This window comes from Mus pahari, chromosome 5 (assembly GCF_900095145.1).
Source record: "Mus pahari chromosome 5, PAHARI_EIJ_v1.1, whole genome shotgun sequence".
Taxonomy (NCBI): Eukaryota; Metazoa; Chordata; class Mammalia; order Rodentia; family Muridae; genus Mus; species Mus pahari.
Window position 1 is genome coordinate 124664592 of NC_034594.1, and position 21269 is coordinate 124685860.

Consider the following 21269-nt stretch of genomic DNA (forward strand, 5'->3'; position numbering starts at 1 on the left):
TCAGCAGCAATAGCAGGCTGCAGACTGAGGTCTGCAACAAGGCAGGGGCACTGTGGAGAATGTCAGCAGGCAGCAGAGCAGAGCAGACCGTCACTAGAGACATTTGGTCTGTGAAGCTGAAGTAATATTTATTCAAAACAGCTGACCTCCTCCTTCTCATAAAAGTTCAAATTATACTTTGGGCTACAAGGAAGTTCTCTCTGAGCTCACTGGTCAGCCACATCCGTGGAAACCCTTAGAAGCTCACAGGCCTTGGCCCTTCTCCAGGGCTCCATTATGGCAGGGTGTGACACTCTAGCTGGACTGAACAGGAATGCTCTGAGGCTGGAAAGGACAAGCAGGCTGGGTCCCTGGTCCCCTGGGCTCCTGGGAAAGGAATTGCTAGGCTCAGTACAGCCTGAAGGGCTCCCATCTGTTGCAATGTGGATCTACCTCAAGTGATGAAGATAACAGAGGCAAGACGTTCACATGCCTTGAAAACTCACTGATGGATTTGTGTTTCCTTTCTGAATCACTCTCTGTGGACCATTAAGAGATGATCTTATAAGATCACTGTTTTCTGGGGGATCTTATAAGAAACATGATATATGCAAACATATTGGAAATCAACAGGTTCAGTCATTTGATTCAGTGAGTCCCTAGGCCACTCCTGCCCAGGTGAGTGAGTTCTTGCTGGAACCTATGCCCAAGACCTATCAAGTATGGTGTGAGGAGAGAGAGCTAAGATGGATGGAGACTAAAGCAAAGTACAATGGGAAATTCTGTCCTAGCTGAAAAACCTTGAAGTCAAGAGTCACAGTTCTCCTCTTTTGTCCTTCTGCTGAGACTGGATTGAATTTGAGCTCGAATAGGAATGGATTTGAGAAGATGCAAGTATTATGTACAAAAGCCAGAGAGACACAACCTTCCGGTGGTCCTAAGACTGACCTCTTGACAGTGTATAAAGTGGCCATGTACAAAACTCTTACTGTAAACCAGGATGAGAGTGAGAACAAGAAGGGCAAAATACTTCACAATGTGTGTGGACTGATCATGGGTTAAACAAACAAACAAACAAACAAGCAACTAGTGGGTAAATTCCAAGACCCAAATGTAGGCATATCAATTGAATCATTGAATCAAGAGTCTTCAAAATGTTAACCTAAGATCTAGAGCAAATCATATGTCTCCTTCCCTAGGAACTGTTAAGTGCCAACAGCTCAACTTGAGCCTTCTGGCACTATATTTAGTAAAAATTCCATTCCAAGAATGGCTCATAATGATGCATTTGAATGAATTTCTTTCTAAATAAAACCAATGTTTGGGGGTGGAAACAGGTAGATTGCAGGGGTTCACTGGCCAACAAAGCTAACTGAAAAAGAAAGTCCCCGGTTCAGTGAGATCCTCTATCTTTAAAAATAAGGTGAGGAGTCATTGAGGACAACACCCAAGGTGACCTCTGACCTTCATATGTGCATGAACATACATTATGTGTACTCACACGCACACCACACACACAATAATAATAAAAAATTTATTTTCATTTATATTATATTCATTACCTAAAGTAGTTTGATTTTCTTTCTAGTTTCATAATCTACATAAACACAAACACGCACGTATGCATATTTAATTTTAAATCTAGGTCTGGCATAAGGGAGAAGAGTTTCAGTGTTTGCCTTTCTCTGTCTGGCTCCTACTTAATATTGATTTCTGCTTCCATCCATTTTCCTGAAAATGTGATAGTTGTTTTTCGTCACACGGAATAAAGTTACATGAATATATACCACATTTCCTTTACCAGTTTGTTTGCTGATGTAAGCTGGTTCCATTTCCTGGCTATTTTGAATAGTGCACCAGTAAACCCAGATGTGTAAGTATCTGTATGGTATGTTGACTTAGAGTTCTTTGGATATATACCCGAGTGACATATGTGGGCCATATTTAAACCAGACATGTCTGTGTTCAAACTATACATAAAATAAAGTAAGATTCAAGTCCTGTCCTGATATAATAGAGATATAAATAATAATAACATTAAATAGGTACTGCTGAAATATTGATGGGAATAGCCCCAGATGCAAAAGTCAATAAATCTAGGTTATGGTCTTGAGTGGACCTCTTGCCATGAATGTGAATTTATGAGCACTAGTTTTTTCATATGCCCAGGGGCCCTATGGAGACTCCTGTTTGAAACCGTGAGCATGAAATTATATAACTATATAAAAAAAAGTGACCACCATTACCTCCTACTTACAGTCAGAGAAGGGAATGGAAGGCAAGGAGAGGTCAAGAGAGGGCATATGGGTCCCAAAGGGCTCGTGGAAGATGCAGCATTTGGGAGAGACCCGAACAGTACATCCTCTGGGTAGCAAAGGGACAGTGATTACTGTCTGGTGACTGAATAGACTTCGAGGGATGGGCCGGACTCCCACAGGGGTGCTGCCCGGACCTGGGGACACATGGGTCTTGCTGGCAGAATAGTTTGATAGGGGACTAGGGGATTGCGGGGCACAAGTGAGCTGGCTCTCAAGCGAGTGCTGACTTTCCCTGGTGGACTCGGGAGTCTGTGCTCAATGGAGTCAAGCCACTCTTTCATGTCTCTGTCTCCATTCACGTTTTTAATGGACTATTGAGAGTTTATTACTCTACTTTCCACAGGCGTTGTCCATCCTTTCCTTGGAAAGGGCTTTAGGCAGTCCTGGGCAAAGAGAAAGGAGTCTTTTATTATATAGTAACAGATAATCAACGTCTCTCTCTGCTACTTTCCTGGAAAAAAACCCCAGATATAAGGACAGTGCTGTATAGTTTTATTTGTAGAGGTGTAATTAAGAGACTGCCTTCATAAGACTGGGCTGCAGGCAAGCCTGTAGGGCATTTTCTTAATTAGTGATTGATGGGGGAAGGCCTAGCCCACTGCGGGTGGGGTCATTCCCTAGGCATGTGGTTCTGGGTTCTCTAAGAAAGCAGGCTGAGCAAGTCAAAAGCAGCACCCTTCCTTCCATGGCCTCTGCATCAGCTCTTGCTTGAGTTCCTGTCCCGACTTCCTTTGATGAAGGACTGTGATGTGGAAGCTTCGGCTGAGCAAACCCTTTCCTCCTCAGTTGCTTTGATCACAGTGTTTTGTCCTTGTCACAGCAATAGTATCTCTGACTGGGACACTGACCCTGGAAGGAAGAGAAGTAGACTAGTTTTTCCTCCATATCCAAATTCAAACAGCCAAATATGCAAAAAGGGTGTAATCACAAAATGTAGATGAACTGATACGTTGTATCCACCGATGTCCATGTCTTCAAACCCATGGTTTTCTGTGCATTTTAGATTGTCTCAAGAAATAAAGTTAATGAATTAACTAATTAATTAATCATTTTGTTGTTTTGTTGTTTGAGACAAGGTTTCTCTGTATAGCACTGGCTATTCTGGAACTTACTCTGTAGATCAGGCTGTCCTCAAACTCAGAGATCCACTTGCCCCTGCCTCCCAAATTCTGGGATTAAAGGCGTGTGCCACCACCACAGAGGTAGTCAAACTTATTTTTTTGTTTGTTTTTTGGTTTTTGGTTTTTTGAGACAGGGTTTCTCTGTGTAGCCCTAGCTGTCCTGGAACTCACTTTGTAGACCAGCTGACCTTGAACTCAGAAATCCTCCTGCCTCTGCCTCCCAAGTACTGGGATTAAAGGCGTGCGCCACCAGGCCTAAACTTATTTTTTTAAAAGATGGGCAATAAGAAAGAAGATAAAGCTCAGCGAATCAAAGCACTGGTCATTAAAGCTGGCAGCCTGAGTTTGATCTCTGGGACCCACATAGTGGAAGGGGAGAACTGACTCCCACAAGTCCCCTGACTTCTGCATTCATGTACACTAACACATACTACACACACACTCACACTCACTCACTCACTCACACACACTCACACACACACACACACACACACAGTTAAAAAACACATTCTTATACTTTCAACTAACCTTGTTCATGCCTTATTTTATAACCAGCGGTTCCATTTTAATCATCACACACTCCTGAGAGAGAGAGAGAGAATGCCTATTCTGGAATAGCTGGGGTGTTGTCATTTCTGCACTAAAGAAAGAACTAACCATGGGGTTCCATGGAACTGACTGTGTGTGACCTCAGCTGCACGTGCCCCAGTGATCCACGTGCCCTTAGGAAAACATTGTGACAGCTGTGCTCAATGCTCATCCGGAACTATATCCTGATGCTCACCTGACTTCTCTCGGTAATGCTCATACTGTACTGTATCCGGATGCTCACCTGGCTTCTCATGGCTTTGACACGTCTTGATTTTCTTCTGGGATTTGGCACCTTTGAAGGCGTTCCTGTGTTGCTTGGCACGAGACAGGAAACATTCTACTACAGAGACATTTGTTCTCTCTAGGAGAAGGCAACTCAACTTCCCCTACCCATTGTTTCAGTAGGATAAAAACAATTGGAGGTAGCTGTAGACAATCAAATCAGGGTTTTGGGCATCCTTCCGAGCTTGGTCCACTAACACTAAACTTACTCAGCAACTCCATCTTCATACCTTTCTACTCATACTATGGTTTTTCACTTCAGTGTGGAATCTGTGATTTTGGAAGACATGTGAAGTGTCCATTGAGACTAACCATAAACAAGGCTTAAAGCGACAGCATGAAGAACAGCTATGACCAGGTTTATGCGTGCACGACCACGTTCTGATGGCAATTGGAAGACAGATTCATTGTTTATAAGACAGGCTCTGGAACTAGGGGTTGTAGCTCAGCTGGTAGCATGCTTGCCTACGCCTGCCTGAAGCCCTGCGTAGGCTTGATCCCCAACACTGCATAAAGTTAGTCATGGTGGCGCACGTGGGAGACAGAGGAAGGAGGCAGAGAGTTAGAAGTCCAAGGTTGCGTAGTGTGGTAGTGTGTTCCAGGCCAGCATGGGGTACATGAGACCCCTCCCCTCCTTTTAAAAACACGTTCCAAAATTAGAAGAAAAGTGCATCTAAGAAACAATGGAATATATTAGCTAAAATACGGCCATGGGCCAGTCTAGCTTTTGCTAAAGTTCTCCTCCCTCTTCTCTCTCTCTCTCTCTCTCTCTCTCTCTCTCTCTCTCTCTCTCTCTCTGTGTGTGTGTGTGTGTGTGTGCCTCTCTTTGTCTCTCTCTCTCCACTGTATTGTATGCACATATTGCATGCACACATGTTAAGTGTGTCTCTCTTTGATCACTGTTTACCTTAATTAAAATTTTAAAAGATTAATTTTATGTGCACGCATGAGTCCTTGCATGTGTCTATGTACCACGTGCATACTTGTTGTCTGTGAAGGCAGGAAGTGGGTGTCAGATCTCCTGGAGCTGGGGTTACAGAGAGCTGTGAGCTGCCACGTAGGTGCTAGAAACCAATGTCAGCTCTTCTGCAAAAGCAGCAAGTGCTCTTTAACTGTCGAGTCATCTCTCTAGCTCCCCCTGTCTCTACCCACTCCTACTTTTTGAGACAAGGCTCCTCACTAAACCTGGATTTCATTAATTCACTTAACCTTGCCATCCACCTGTCTCTGCATGCCTCCTGCCTCTCCAAACGCTTGAGTTATATAGATGTGTTCTGCTGGACCCAGCTTTTATATGACACCTATGCTAAAGTCTTCATGCTTGTACTCCAGGTCCTTCACAAGCTGAGCCATCTCCCCAGGACCCCAGTCTCCCCCTTATTAGAGAGAGAGTTTCATGTAGCTCAGGTTGGCCTTAAACTTGCTATGTAGCCAAGGATAGCCTGGAACTCTTAATCTTTCTGCTTCATCTCTCAGGTGCTAAGATTTCTTGTAAGTGCTATGCCTAGCTCTTTTATTTTTAAAAGACCAAGCTGCTTGAATTGGAATTGCATCCCTGTGGGGCTCTGGTGACTTGATGCCTGGGAACAGGTATCATACCGCTACAATGTATACACATTGACCACATTCACCTTAGCAAAGGGCTCTCTCTGCCAGGTGGGAGGTAGATAGATATACGGAACCAAAGACCTGACGATGCACCAGTTAAGAGTCTATTTAATGAGTTATTTTGTGATGTTTTTGTCTGGTTTACTTCCCAATGTCCCATGTTTCATAATTAATATATTGTTTTGTATTGAAATCGCTTAACTTATCCTCTGTGAATCAGTTTCATTCATCTCAGTTTGAGCTTGCTCATCTCAGGAATTCCCACACTACAGAGCATGCCCTACAAATAGAGATGTGGGAAACCAGCCAAAGGAAATTAAACTGTCGTTCTTCTCATCTTCCCGGCTGAAAATGTCTACATTTTATCTATGTTTTGGCAGCCATCACTTCGAACTGAGCAGACTTCATTCTGTCTGCTCAGCACAGTGCCTGAGTGGAATCTCTGCAGGCTTTTCTTCATCGTTCATTATTTGCAACATCAGTAGGTGTGAGTTTTACCACATTCCCTTTACTCCAGTTGCTGACTAGAAAAAAACAGAGTGAAATTGGGAACGAAGGTTAAGAGGAACTCAGCAAGAGGCTGTGCAGGCCTGTGGCACCAGGGTCATTGGCATGAGAGTAAGGCAGGTTTTACCATGGATTGGAGTAGAATAGTTTTTGGTTTTGTTTGCTTGTTTTTGTTTTGTTTTGTTTTGTTTTGGATGGGTTTTCCACGACAGGGTTTCTCTGTGTAGTCCTGCCTGTCCTGGAACTTGATCTGTAGACCAGGTTAGCCTTGAACTCAAAGATGGTGGAATAGCTCTTAATTCCTGTTTTAAATTCCCTCTGATTCCTGTTTCCAGGGCAGAGTTCCAGTCTACTGGGTGCAGTCTTAGGAGCTGGGTCGATGCTGAGATGACAGTAGTTAAAGCCCAAGCACAGTGCTCAGCAGCAGACATCATCCTTGTAGCATTTTGAGAGAACTTACCAGTTAGGTTTCATCTTTAACATGATGACTAAGCAGTGACCAAACAAACCTGGTTAGCCAATGCTTGCTTTGTTGTTAAGGGAAAAATACAAATCAAATTTAAATTTATGATCCATCTAATGGATTTAAAAAATAAGACCTACTTTAAATGGAAAAGTATCATTCAAATAAGTTTTGTTTATTAAAAACAGAGTGCCAGAGGGTGGTGGTGGGGAGAGAGAGAGAGAGAGAGAGAGAGAGAGAGAGAGAGAGAGAGAGAGAGAGAAAATTCAAATATTTGTTGCTTTAAAAAAATAAGTTTGGCATATACCTACCAGCACTTAGAAAACCAGATATACTATTTATCATTTGGGAAGTAGAACATTATGATTTTAGCGTACTTAAGTATTTAAGTGAGAAGAGAAGTAATTGTTAGACATCCTAAGTTGTTTGTTGCAAAGTGGGTATTTGCTGTGACAAAAACAGTTTCTGTCATGATCACGTGGTTTCACACAACCATTTTATTTGGGCATATATTGTGTGTTTTCTAAGCAGATTATTATTCTTTGGTACTGATTTTTTGATAAAACCTTTCTTATTATAAAATGATGTATGTCTATGATGTATACAGTTCTGTCAGAAAATAGGAGGAGCAGGCCCCTCTGGCTTCTGGCATAGCTGCTCCCAGCCATGTTCTCTGTTCTGTAGCTTTTGTTTTTTTTTGTTTTGTTTTGTTTTGTTTTGTTTTCTCTATAGTCAGTTTAATAGAGGAAGTTTATGTTCATAATGTTTGTATTTTCATTACCGATACATTTTTTTATATATGGTTTTTTTGTTGTTGTTTTTTCTCTATAGTCAGTCTATAAGAGGAAGTTTATGTTCATTTTCATTACCGATACATTTTTTTATATATGAATCCTCTTTTTATGAGTACTTTCCTATAAATTACTCTCAATTTAACATCACATCTTTTACTATGCATGATTAAATCAAGAGATACGTGTTTGATGTGATAAACTTTTTATTTGCTTCTATTTTTATATTACATCATAGGAGCAGATACATCACCCATTTTTACAGCTAAGATATTTAAGATTGGGCGGGTGAGATGAGTCAAGGGGTAAAGGTACCAGATGCCAAACCTTACCACCAGAATTCCACATCACAACCCACATGATAGAAGAAAACAGATGACTACGAATTGTTCCCTGATCGCTACATGAACACACACACACACACACACACACACACACACACACACACACACACACACAAAGAGTAATGTAAATTTTAAAAGTCTTTCCATATTTAAAATGTTTCCCTTAGATTATTATCTAACAATTTGCTTTCATTGATGGTAAATTTAAAGGGACTTTCAATATAATTCTGTTGCTTAAATTTTTCACACATCCTACTTTAAATTTTTTTTTTTTATTAGATTATTTTCTTTATTTACTGCTTGTGGACGTTGTACATCGTGGTGCGGAGCCTAGTGCGCACCACGATGTACAACGTCCACAAGCAGTTGTCACATACACCAGGAGAAGGAAAAAAAAAATATGGAACGCTTCATGAATTTGCGTGTCATCCTTGTGCAGGGGCCATGCTAATCAATCTTCTCTGTATCGCTCCAATTTTAGTATATGTGCTGCCGAAGTGAGCACACATCCTACTTTTTTTTTTTAAACACATCCTACTTTTAAATAAGGCTTCTTAAATGCTTTAACTTCCCTTCTAGCCCACCACCCACCAGAGGGAGTGGAAAAGTAAGGTTGTTATGATACAGGGGGAGGGGACCTGTTTAGAAATGGGTCTTTTGCTTGTCAGGAAATCAGCAGTTCAGTTCATAGGAATCAGCAGGGCAGCTTGATCCACCCTCAAACACTTCACCAATATACCAGCAGTCCAATTTAGAAGTGCCGGATAGCAAACATGAATCAGCAGCGGTGGCATGACTCAGCAGAAACAGCCCGACCTCAGCCAAATTAGGATGAGTCAGCAGAAGCGACCAAGGCTAGCAGGGACACCAGGAGAAGTTCTCTGTGGTGCCCCTTCAACAATATGAGGAGACCAAGAAGGACCAAGAAGCATTGCAAAGCTAACTATGCAACCTCTCAGTCAATGTCCATTGAATTCTATGTATACTCCCTTCAAACATCATGTATCCTCTCACGGGTCTTTCCTCAGCAAAACTCCAGGTGAGTCAGTATCAGCTGAAATCCTTCTTCCATTTGGCCGAGTCTGAGGAGCACCACCAGTTTTTTTGGTGCATTTCTCTCTAAGGAGTCATGACAAATGATGACCAGTAAACAATGGTAAGGTGTACCAATACCACCCAGTGTCATCCACTGTCTGTTAGGTCCTTCTTAACATTATGCATCCTTTCACGTGTTTGCTTTAGCAAAACGTTCTCTGACATACCTGACTTTCCAAAGACACCAGAATTGTCCACTTCATAATTCCTTCTCTTTTCCTGATCTCTTTTGGTCACTTTCTTTTGGACTTTTCATAGGGCCACAGAAGGCTAACTGGGATGCACTTAATGTTGCTGTGATCGGCCACTCACAGGCTCTGAGTTTTGTTGTTAAGACAATGCCTTTTGGTCCTCCATGTTTGCACATTGCAGTGTCCTCGTCCCGATGCCCCATGGATGAAAACTCAAACCCACTTCCTTTTTATCATTTGCCTCATTTCCTTCCCACTCATTTCCCTTACTTAATTATTTTATTTATTTACATCCCAAATGTTGCCACCCCACTTGGTCCCGTCTTCCAGAGTTCTTTCCCCCTTCCCCCCTTCCCCCCTGAAAAGTTGCCCCTCCCTCCCATACCCCCCTTCTCTGGGGCATCAAGCCTGTATAGGATTAGGCAATTTTATCCCACTGAGGCCAGACAAGGTTACACATGTGCTGGGGCCTTTAACCATCTCATGTATGCTCCTTGGTTGGTGGCTTAGTTTCTGGAAGCTTCCAGGGGTCCGGGTTAGTTGACTTCTTATGTTGTTGACTTCCAAACTGTTGATCTTCCTATGGGGATGCTGCCAGCCTCTACAGTTCCTTCAGACCTTTCCCTAACTCTTCCATAGGGGTCTCTGACCTCAGTCCAATGGTTGGCTGTAAGTATCTGCATCTGTTTCAGTCAGCTGCAGGTAGATCCTCTCAGAGGACAGCCGTGCTCGGCTCCTGTCTGCAAGCACAACATGGCATCAGTAATAGTGTCAGGGTTTGGTGCCCACCCATGGGATGGATCCCAAGTTGAGCCGGTCACTAGTTGACCATTCCTTCAGTCTCTGCTCCATTTTTGCCCCTGAATTTCTTTTAGACAGGAACAATTTTGGGTCAAAAATTTTGAAAGTGGGTAAAATCTTAACATCAAAGCTATATATTTTTTTCTTTCTGTGCCTAGGTGCTTGAGTGAGAAAAGGCTTTGTTCACCATTTTTTTTTCCTTGTAAGGGCATTTCCTTCAAACTACCAGTTGGTTTTGAGTATGTGGGATGAACCTTTATTTGGGTTATTATTCGTGGTTTGTACATTAGTTACTTATATGGAAATGGTTGAAGAACTGGTGACTCAGAAGGAATTACCCAGTACTGAGGATGTTTACAGAACCTGCTCCCCGGGAGGTGATTTCTTCACCTGCTCCCCTCACCCAGACAAGTACCACAGAGGTCCCCCATGAAAACCAGCCAAGCCCAGTATGAGACAGTCACTCTCTTCCTCCTTCCTCTCACGGGTCTCTCTCTCTCTCTCTCTCTCTCTCTCTCTCTCTCTCTCTCTCTCTCTCTCTCTCTCTCTAAATTATTTCCAAAGTAAATTTGAGTCTTATCTTTCTTTCCAGTAAGTAAATAACTTCTGGTATCCGGACTGCTTACAGTTGACTTTTTCTGCCTCACACTGAGCTGGATTAAATCAATTCAGTATTTTTGTGCCGAGTGAGCCTGGTCCCATGGACGATTCACCTTGAAAACCCCCTTTGTAAGAGTGCCTGCCATTTGATGCTTCCTGTGATACTCCCAGAGGAAGTGTGAGCTTTAGCAGGGATTGAGCAGAAAGGAAAAGAACTGTTCACCTCACCTCACCTCTCCTTAGCCCCGGGTGCTGCCAGCAGCTTAGCCTGATTCACACACACCTCAGGCCAACCCTTTTTGTCCAGGATTGAGGATTAAATACTCAGGTTATGGGTCACCTTTCCCCAGTTTATCTCACGCTATGTGACCACATAATTAAACACATTTCGGGCCTTTTGACAAATTACTATTTATTTGAACTCTCTGGTTCCCCCAATGAAGGGAGAATAAGTGCCCAGCACATGACACTCAGGACAGTTTTCAAATGGGGTCTCCTAGGGAATTTCAGAGGTATGTGTTCTAAGTTAGTGACATGTATGTTCTGTTTGTGTGGAGAATTAGCTCTTCATCTGCTTTCTCTGGTGTCGTTTAGAGGGAGTCTGGGATGGTGTGCAGGGAAAGAATACATGACATACAGCTAATGTCTAACTGGCAAACCAGCAAATATTTATGAAGTCTTATTTATGTGCCCTGTGCTGACCTCTGGGTCCTAGGAACCAACAAGAGGAGGGCAGTTTCAGTGAGCTACGGTACTAGAGAGAAAGGGCATCTAAGCATGACATCAGCTGCACTGGAGAAACAGATCCACTGGGGATCTAGGCAAAGGGAAGGGCTATGTGAGTACAGACGTATAGGACAGCGAGCCTTTTACGTCAATTCAAGTGATGGATGACGGGGAGTCACTCAGCAGAGCCTTCTAGGCAGATTTCCAATTTGATTTTGAAGAGAAACTGAGGGTTGTCTGCGTCTGTGAGTTCCGGGAAAGTAGACATTATCAGTAGTTGAGAGTTTTGTCGTGCTTAAAAGCCATGATCAAGGTGATGCTGCCAGTATAGCCAAGGAAGATGGCATCACCGGTGTTCAGGTGCTCTGTGCGTAGAGGAGTTGCTAGAGATAAGAGCTGAGGCTGTTTTAAAGACCCTGGAAGAGTTCAAGGTGATATTGACCAGAAGAGGGACCTGACTATATCCACTGTATGGCATGTCGCCTCTGCTGGTGGATGAAGGTCAGGTTTAGTTAGTTCAGTTGTTTGAGACAGGTATCTCTCTGAAGAGCAGACTGGCCGGGAACTCATATACAACCCAAGATGACCATAAGTCTATGTGGCAATCCTCTTGCCTCCATCTTTGCAGGAAGCCCTGTGCCCTGCTTGAAGATCAGATTTGAAGGGGTGTGAATAGAGGCAGGAGGGGAGGCAGGAGCTCACTGATGTAACTTCTCTTGGAATAGATGAGGGTCTGTTCTGAATACTTGTAGCAAGAGACATAGCTGAGATCAGATGCTGAATACAGCTCCTGGAAGGAAGATGGAGAATAAAGGAAAATAATTTTAGGTTCCTACTGCAGACACTCAGGTGATGGTGAATCTTTTCACTGAATTGGAGAACCATTTTTGAAGTTTCCCAAGGACTGGCTTCATGTGGAATTACTTAGCAGGAGAGAGGCCGACACACACAGGAGGGTTTTAGAGAGCGCGGAGCAGCAGTCAATGTAAGGTCCATTTTGGTTATGCAGCCTGCCCAATGACCCCTGTGTTTCTCGGGGCAAGAGTGGTTGATAGAGAAGTAGGCGATAGAAGTGGTGGATGTGGAAAGGGGCATTTTGGAAGTACTGTTCTAAGAGATTGACTTAGGAAAGAAGAAAAGGGCCATGCCTGACTGGGAGGGCAGACTGAGTTTTGTTTTGCTCTATTTGCCTTCAGGACATGAGGAAACTAGTTTGAGAATGATGATCCAAGACAGAGATGATTGATATAGGATGCTTCCTTCTTAGTCAAACAAGAGGGAAGAAAGTAGAGAGTGGACTGTGAGATGAACTTGGAGCTGGATAGGAGAGAAATGAAACCTCAATTTCCTTAAAAAAATGGGGAAGTTTTCTGAGAGAGAAGAGAGGCTCCTTATGGGGCTGAGGACATTTGTGAAGATGATGTGATGCCACCCTGAAAAGTGGAAGTGGCACTGGGGACAGAAAAGGTTTCCTAGGTAGTGACAGTCCAGTCAAGGCTGAGCTCATTCTTTGACCATGGTTTCCTGTGTAGCTGGGAAGCTCCCCAGAAGCTGTGAGGAAAATGGGCAGATAGCTTGATGCAGGGCCACAGACGGGGAAAGAGTCCAACAGATGTAATTAGCTTAGGTAAGAAGGCTGGAGTTAATTTTTGACCAAGAGACTAAAAGATAAGCCAGTGGATGTGTGTGGGGTGGGGATGGGAGAGGGATCGTGGCTGTAATCGAACACTCAGGAGGCTGAGGCAGAGGGATCACTGTGTGCGCAAGGCCAGCGTGGACCGTATAGTAAGAAACTGTTTCAAAAACAAAACCTGAACCAAACTGCAAACAAACCAGCTAGTAAACAACAAACTCTGAAGGAGGAAGAGTCGCTATCACTTTCTGTGATATTTATAAATATAAAATGCTTATTTTCTGTTGGGTTAAATGTCAGCCTTCAACCTTATCCTGATAGTTGTATAGTTTGCTTTTTTTTTTTTTTTTAAAAAAAAAAAAGATCTTCAACATATGTGTGTGTGTGTGTGCCTGTGTACATACACACACACACATGAAGTTTAATGTGCCATTTTATATTTTGCATGTACCCATCTTGTTCTCCATTTATTATAGTAGCAAACCAGAATCAAACATTTATAGTTAGACCAATAGTATTGTGTAAATGCTACAATTAAATAAATTAAAATTTTTAAATGCAAAGCTCGAGTGATGTTCCAAGCCCACGTCATCTATTTATTTATTTATTTATTTATTTATTTATTATATTTGCATGTAAATAATTTGCTGCAACTTTCTGTTTGGTATCTGCTATAAGCAGACCCGGTGGTATTGACTTATATTGTTGGATCGGCTCTCTGGGTGAGAAGGACCACGGGAACCTTCGTTAGCACGGAACGTTTCTGCCGTGGTCACTTTTCCTGCCTTGTCTGCATCCTCTGCCGGGGAGCTTCATGAACTCTGAGAGAGTCCAATTATAACCCCTTAAGGAAACCATCTGTGAAGCAGGGATGCCCACGGACTTCTGAAGCTTTGGCATTCTCCATGCATAGTGTGCAATAGACCCGGAAGCAATAGCAGGCTCAGGAACGAACTAGAATGGAAGCCACGTGTCCCAAACCACCCTTTAACCTTGTTGTGGTTTTCCCTCTATTTTATAACGCTAACTACTGACCGTAAAGGACTTGGCTCTTCTTCCAACAGCTATCTGTCTTTTACATCTCCATGGCATAGCTACACATTTGCAATTTTCTCTTACCTCCCATCCCTAGTTTAACTCATCTGATTTAAAAAATAATTCGCAGGGCAAACATGCTTGCCTCTAGGCCTGACAAACTGCATTCAAAACCCCGGTGATGGAAGGAGACAGCTAACTCCCTTAAGTTTTCCTCTGATCTCCAAAGGTGTGCTATAGCACATGTGTGCACACACACAAAACAAAGGAGCCTAGTTGGAGCATGGGACATGACCCCACCCCACGCCAACACACACGGAGACACAGACACTCGCTGGAGTACCAGAGTGCTTCTCTTTCTTTAGAGTCTTGAAGGGGACACCGGACATTAGCGAGCTGGTGTGTGACCTTCCGAGCTGATGTGTTAGGTCAGAACCCTGACCTTCTCCCTCCCTCCCTGGTATGTATATATTCAGGTATCTTACTAATGCTTACAAATGTCCATTTCTATGGTTCACTATAGTGCTACTGACGACACCAAACTGGCTGTATCTTAAGAGTCTCTCTGGGACTCTCTGGCCTGTCTCAGGCGCTCCCAGATCTGGTAGGTCTGGGGTAGGGAATAGAGTTTTCTAGTTTTTATTCAAGCCATTGAGGACAATCTTACTAGCAGGAAGAAGGAAACACTGAGATACGTGTTCTGTATCCTCGTTTTTTTTAAAAGATTAAAACATGAAGGTTTTTCTACAGACTGTTAAGATGAAAGTTAATTAAAACTAAGTAGAGTATCAATCTCCGACAAGTGTTAACCTGCTTCACAGACAATAGCGCTATTAGGCAGCACATTTATAACCCGGACAGTTCTTCATCTGTAAGTAATTGCCTTTCTTGTAATGTTTGCGTCCTTTATCTGGAGACCTTCATGTGTTCTGAAAGGATGCCATTATATTCCCTTTAGCAAAGCGGGCGAGCAGATGGCTTCCACATCTGCGAAAATGTGTTCTAGAGATAAAATAACTTGCTTAAGGTCGTATTACCAATCAGCAGTGGAACCAACGTAATGGTGTTTGGACCTGCAGCTTTCTCGAGTAGACTCCGGTGACACTGTATGCCCAGTTCTGTCGGCAGGAATAGAATCTGCTCCGGGGGGGGGGGGAAGGCTGAGGCTCTGCCCTGTGATAAGAAGGAACCAGCCATTTTCTGTTGCATTTGAAACCTCAGGAGCTTCTCATTTCGGGTCTCAGTGCCCAAGCTCCATGGGCTCACAGAGACAGGCTCGGTGAAGCATCTAGGGGAACTCAGAGGAAGGCAAACAGATGTCAGCCAGAATTCTGGTGCATAGAAAGTCACATTTCACTAAAGGAACACACCCCTCTTCTGCATCCAACCACAAAGCCTCACCCATTCCCAAAGGTGATTTACTTGTTTGTTTTTGCTTTTTGGGACAGGGTTTCTCTGTGCAGCTCTGGCTGTCCTGGAACTCTCTCTGTAGACCACTCTGGCCTTGCACTCATATAGATCTGTCTGCCTCTGGCTCTTGGGTGCTGAGATCAAAGGTATGTGCTACCACCACCCAGTAAGGGTGACTATTTTTAAATGTTACTCTTTACCAAGTAGAAATAACAATTCTTTTTCCATATCCAGATAGCCCTTCTTGTATTCCAATTTTTCAATACATACACTTATATTTATTTATGTACTAATTTAGTGTGTGTGTCCATACAACCTCGTGCCTTTATATGCTTGTGGAGGTCAGAGGGCAACGGGTGGCTCTTCTCTGGCCCTACCATGTGGGTCTCTGAGATACATCTCAAGTTGTCAGGCTTGGAAGCAAGTGCCTTTACCAATGAGCTACCTCATCAGTCCAAGAAGCAATATTTCAAGTGATGATCTGAACTGGGTGCAGTGACATGTGCCTAGAAGGAGGATTGCCAATTTGAGGCCAACCTGGGCTACACAATGAGCTCTAGGCCATCCTAGAATACAAGATGAAACTTGCCTTTAAAAAAACAAATTGTCTAGGCTGGCTTGCAAAAATCTGCAATGTATGTGAAGGGATTAGTGTACCTGAATGAATAATGTGTAATCATGCATACAACATTAGTTATATGTAATAGCCATTTACAGCTCTTCTGTGATCGAACTATAAATATGTGTACTATAAATACACCTTCCAAGTCACTATGCTGGAAAGATTTTCAGTCTGCCGCCATTAACGGTAGGCCGGATCTCAGGTAGTTGGGATGATATTTTTGATTTGTCATTAACTCTATAGCTATGCAACGGACATCTCTTGTTGAAAAGTTATGGGCAGGAGTTTGAGAACCTGCTAGTGATGCATCTGTAGGCAAATGACAAGGTCATATGATTCAGTGGCAGTGAAAAATGGTATAATTCCCATGAGGTTAATGTGTCCATGTCAACTAAAACGACATGCAATTGTCCTGTGGATTATCACTCCATTCTGCAAATGTATCCATTGCCTTTTGTATACCTGTGCGCAGGAACAAAGGGTCCCTGTAATCTGCATTCCTTATAACAGACAGCAAACTGCAGGCATCAGTAGCAGGTGGCTGATTAACCTTAGACTGTATCATTGTAGCCTGGAGAACCTGCTCAGGTTTTCCATTTAGTAGCTGTAGGGCTCAAGGGCAAGCAGAGGTAAAGCTCAGCCCACACTGTGTTCTCCACTCACTTGGGGCTGGGCCACTCTTTGCTACCTTGCACTGAATCACAAAACTGTTAGTCCAATAAAAATCACAAATTAATTGATATTCTGATGAAAATGCCTTCCATGATTTTCCATTGGGCTTGACATAGTTTGCCATGAAGTCATTGGGGGGAGGAATATCTAAGAAAATTTGGAGAACAAAAATATGGGAAGATATCCTTCTCCAGAAATAGAAATTAGTCTAATATTATAATACTTGAGTTATGTTGTTGATAGTTCCAAAGTCAACATTTGGCCACTGGACAGAGCAGAAAGCTCCAAGCCAAACACTCAAGTATGAAAAGTGTGTGTGTGCTAACCAAAGAGCACTCATGGGCGGGTCTGTGGCTCCTGCTACATATGTGGCAGAGGACTGACTGTCTTACCTGGCCTCAGTGGGAAGGGATGTGCTTGGCCTTATGGAGGTTTGATGTCCCAGAGAAGGGGGATGCTAGAGGGGTGAGGTGGGGATGGGTGGGTAGGTAGGGGAGCACCCTCTTAGAGGCAAAGGGTTGGAGGAGGGGGTAGGAGGTTCATGGAGGGGGAACCAGGAAAGGGACCAACGTTTGAAATGTAAATAAATAAATAAAATAATTAATAAAAAAGAAATAGAAAAGTAAGAAAACTATGGCGTCCCAAACCATACATAAAATCATTCCAGGTTGTGAAAGACCTTCATGTCAAAGCACTTTTAAATGAAAACACAGGAGACTAGCCTTGTGAGCAAAAGAGGAAGGAGGGGTTTCCTAATGTAGGCATGGCTTAAGTCTTACTTCATCAAACTCTACAACTTTTGCTCAACGGAACACCATAATTGAAAACACAAGCCACAGATTGGGAAGTGATACTTTCAGTGTTGATGTCTGAGAAGGACTCTTTCTTAAAATTTATAAACAATGCTCGTCTGTCAGTCGGAAGACATATGGCGAGAGGATACACATTCATGGAAAAGAAAACGCAGTGGCCAAGGCACATCTGAAGAGATGCTCAACGTCACTAACAAGAATAATCTTTTACCAGTTTCAATAGATGCTATTTTCTGAAAATTTGGGATATAAGTTGCTGTCCCCTTGGTGGGCAGCTTGGCCATCTTGAGGGCCAGTGAGAGCCTCATGCTTTGCCCTAGTATTCTAGAAGACCATTTAGAAGAACTCACATACAAGCACTCAGAGATTCATGCACTAATGTTTACATCAGCATTGATTGTGAGGGCAAAAGAGAAATTAAGTAAGAGGCAAAAAGAACTAAACTAAACTATTAGAGATTCCAGTTAAAATGAATATGCTAAATCTTGGAGTATATGCGTATGCGCGTGTGTGTGTGTGTGTGTGTGTGTGTGTGTGGTGTGTTCTGATGCATATCTAATTTCCATTTTTGAGTCAGTTGTTTTGAATTTTCTGTTGTATTCCAGTAGTCTGATGCCCACCCTGGCACTAGTAGTATAATGCTACCTCGGTGGTGACAGTGGTAGAGTAATTTATATTATAGCATTATTATATATACCTGTATGCATATATACATAACTCAGTGGCTCAGAAATCAGGCAGCCTTGTCCGGAGGAGTTAAGCCTGTGGATATGCACAACAGTGCTGTTAGTTATGTTTAGGTACCACATAAGTTGTAGTGGTCTCAAACAGTTTATAGGAATAAACACTAATTTCAACATAACGGTGTCAAGTGAGGCTGTAGAGCATGATGAAGCTACAGATGGAGTTGCAACATTTTGTTTAAAAAGATTATTAGTTTCACTCTGGTTTAGTATTAGCGTTTTACTTATCTGGGCAGACTCAACATATATATTACCCAACATACTATTCTGTATGTCGGAAATATCTCATAACTAAAGAAAACTCACGAATACACACACAATGTGTCAGTGGTCTGTTCAATGTATCTCCTATCTTTGCTCGTAGAAAACGAGATGCGGAGTAGAGGCAAGAGAAACTGCTAAAGCCTACTTCCAACCTGCAGAAGACAGTTGGTCCACGATAACATCTCTGAACCTTGATTTGTGCAAAACAAGTTTGCAGTCGCTAGATAAGAAAGCCGACTTAATTAGTGGCTTTCCCAGGGGACTTTCTAGTAGCAGTCAGCAACTGCAGCTTTAATTGAGATGGTGATGCTGCTTAATTGGAACACCTGAGTAGGATTAAAGAGTGCTCAGATAAGGGGAGCTGGTTTCCCTGGTACCCAGAACTTTGTTGGATTTCTGCCCTTTTTATGCCAAACTCTGGGATGAAACGGAGCCAAGTGCTTTAATTATTTTTCACAGATGACTGATGGAGTGTTTTAAGTGGAGATCCCATGTTTTTCAGAGGCTTTTTTTCCCCCTGATGATGTTTAGAACTTACTACATGGAGGCATTTGACATTTACAGTGCTTTTAACTTGTTATTAATCTAAGAACATGATGTCTATTAAATGAAATAAGTGGATGGTTGTGTTGGGATTCAATAATGTGTTTCAATAAGTTGTATCTGATTGAATATATATGTAGTATAAAGAGTTATCTCATGGCATTGTGGAGGATGACAAGTTTCAAAATCTGTGGTTGGCAAGCTGGAGACCCAGGAGAGCTAATAGGTTACTTTCAGTCCAAATGCTTTAAGGCTGCAGATCTTGGAAGAGTACCAAAGGCTGGAAAGGATTAATGTCCAAGTTCAGAGCAGTCAGGCAGGAGAAACTTCACACTTGAGAGAAGAACTCACCCTTACAGGCACATTCAGGAGCGCAGTGTCCGAGTCAGGCGAACACAACAGAAACCTTCACATCTCTTCACACTGCCTCTTGAGTGCATTCTTTTTATTACCAAGGACTGTTTACATTCCTTTATAATAAAAGAGAAATGTTTGAATTCCTCCATAAACATCAATGTAGTATTAACACAGAGGAAAATGCTCTTAACATCTTGGCACTGAATTTTTTTTTTTTTTTACAAAGTTCACAAATGCTCTATTACCAAGTAGTGTTGTGACCTAAGGACAGGTAAGCTCTTTACTAGAATAAAAAGGGGGGGGCATTCAAGACTACCGTCATCATCCATTGAGTTCTGGAGTCTGTAAATTTCATCTGTGAGGCCCGGGGTCCACGCAGGGCTGATGGCATGTCTATCATGAGAAAATCATTTTCAATTTCCATAGAAGAGGGAGGGTGGTTTTGGATAGTCTTGTGCCATCTAAATAGCTAACACGCTGGGAATTTGGGTGATTTAAGCAATCTCTCTGTATTTTTCGGGCATCGCAGGGGATCCTTTTATGTGGGTTTTCAGTTGTGTATGACTCGGGGAATCTTAAGTTTAGCTATTAGCTCCTGTGCTGAGCTGGGTTCTAAACTGTCATCAGTCAGATTCCATTTTGGGTGATGTTTGGTATAGTATCAGGAGAGCTGACTACAGGGATTTGGCACCTGCTAAATCCAAGTAGCTGTGGGCCTGAATCATTTTGGCAGGCCTCAGATTTTATAAATGAAGGCATGTGAAAATAATTTTTATTAAGGAGTGCCCTACCAGTCTCGTGAATAGTTTCCAAGTTTCAGCTGGTCCACAGAAACGTTAGATGTTCTTCAAAGTTTTTCATGAAGTTTGTAACTGGTACCTCCTTATTGCTACTCTACTTCTAGATAAGCAAATATAAGCATGCTTGGTCCCCAAACACTTATCAATAAATATTTTTTTACATCAATGGCATGAATTCTATGAATGAATGAATGAATGAATGATGAATGGGGTTTCTGTGTTGGAGGTTCTGCATCTGGCATGGTGTCAGAGGACAATTTTGTGGACTCAGTTCTCTCCTTCCACCTTTACATGGGGCCTGGGGGATTGAACTCAGGACCCCAACCTTTCAGGGTGAGTGTCTTTTCCTAATAAAGGCATCTTGCCAGCCCAGCATAGACTCTTGAGAGACAAGAGATAGAAAATGCAAAGCATATTAAACTGATGTACTTCTATGTGGAGACAAGAAAAGTGAAGCAAGACAAAGACAGACATAGTTAACAAAGAAAAGCAAAAACAAAGTGTGTGAGCCGCCTACGAGAGGCACAGAGAACTTCCTGCCTTAGAAGGGGAATCCAGGAGAACCAGGAGTCTCGGTTTCTGGTTTGTTTTGAGCCAGGCCTGACTTCTTTAATGCGCATGCTATGTTCAGTTGCAAGGAATGTTGTAACTATTTTGGAATACCTTGAAAGCCTCTCATAAAAGCCATGAAGAAAAAGACTTAATAATTAGGATTAGACCCCCAAAACGGCCTAGAGACTCTTGTCCCCCTGGTCCTGACGCAGTAATATATTGCTTGTCTTAGTCCAGGGGAGGTCGTCAGATGCACGAGGTATGACACACATTCTTCTCGATGTGTCTGGAAAGTCAGCTGTCAGAGCAGCTTAAATTCTTTTTTTTTTTTTTTTTTTTTTTTTGGTTTTTTCGAGACAGGGTTTCTCTGTATAGCTCTGGCTGTCCTGGAACTCACTTGGTAGACCAG

At 42.6% G+C, this 21269-nt stretch overlaps 1 protein-coding gene and 1 non-coding gene across 2 annotated transcripts in view; one reads left to right on the forward strand and one right to left on the reverse strand.

The window, feature by feature from the left end:
- Positions 1 to 21269, forward strand: part of Niban1 (niban apoptosis regulator 1) — a 152270-nt gene that overhangs the window by 36565 nt on the left and 94436 nt on the right. The window lies entirely within an intron of this gene.
- On the reverse strand, positions 8399 to 8509 carry LOC115064217. Its single transcript, XR_003844041.1, has one exon. It is a non-coding gene; the product is annotated as a U6 spliceosomal RNA (small nuclear RNA).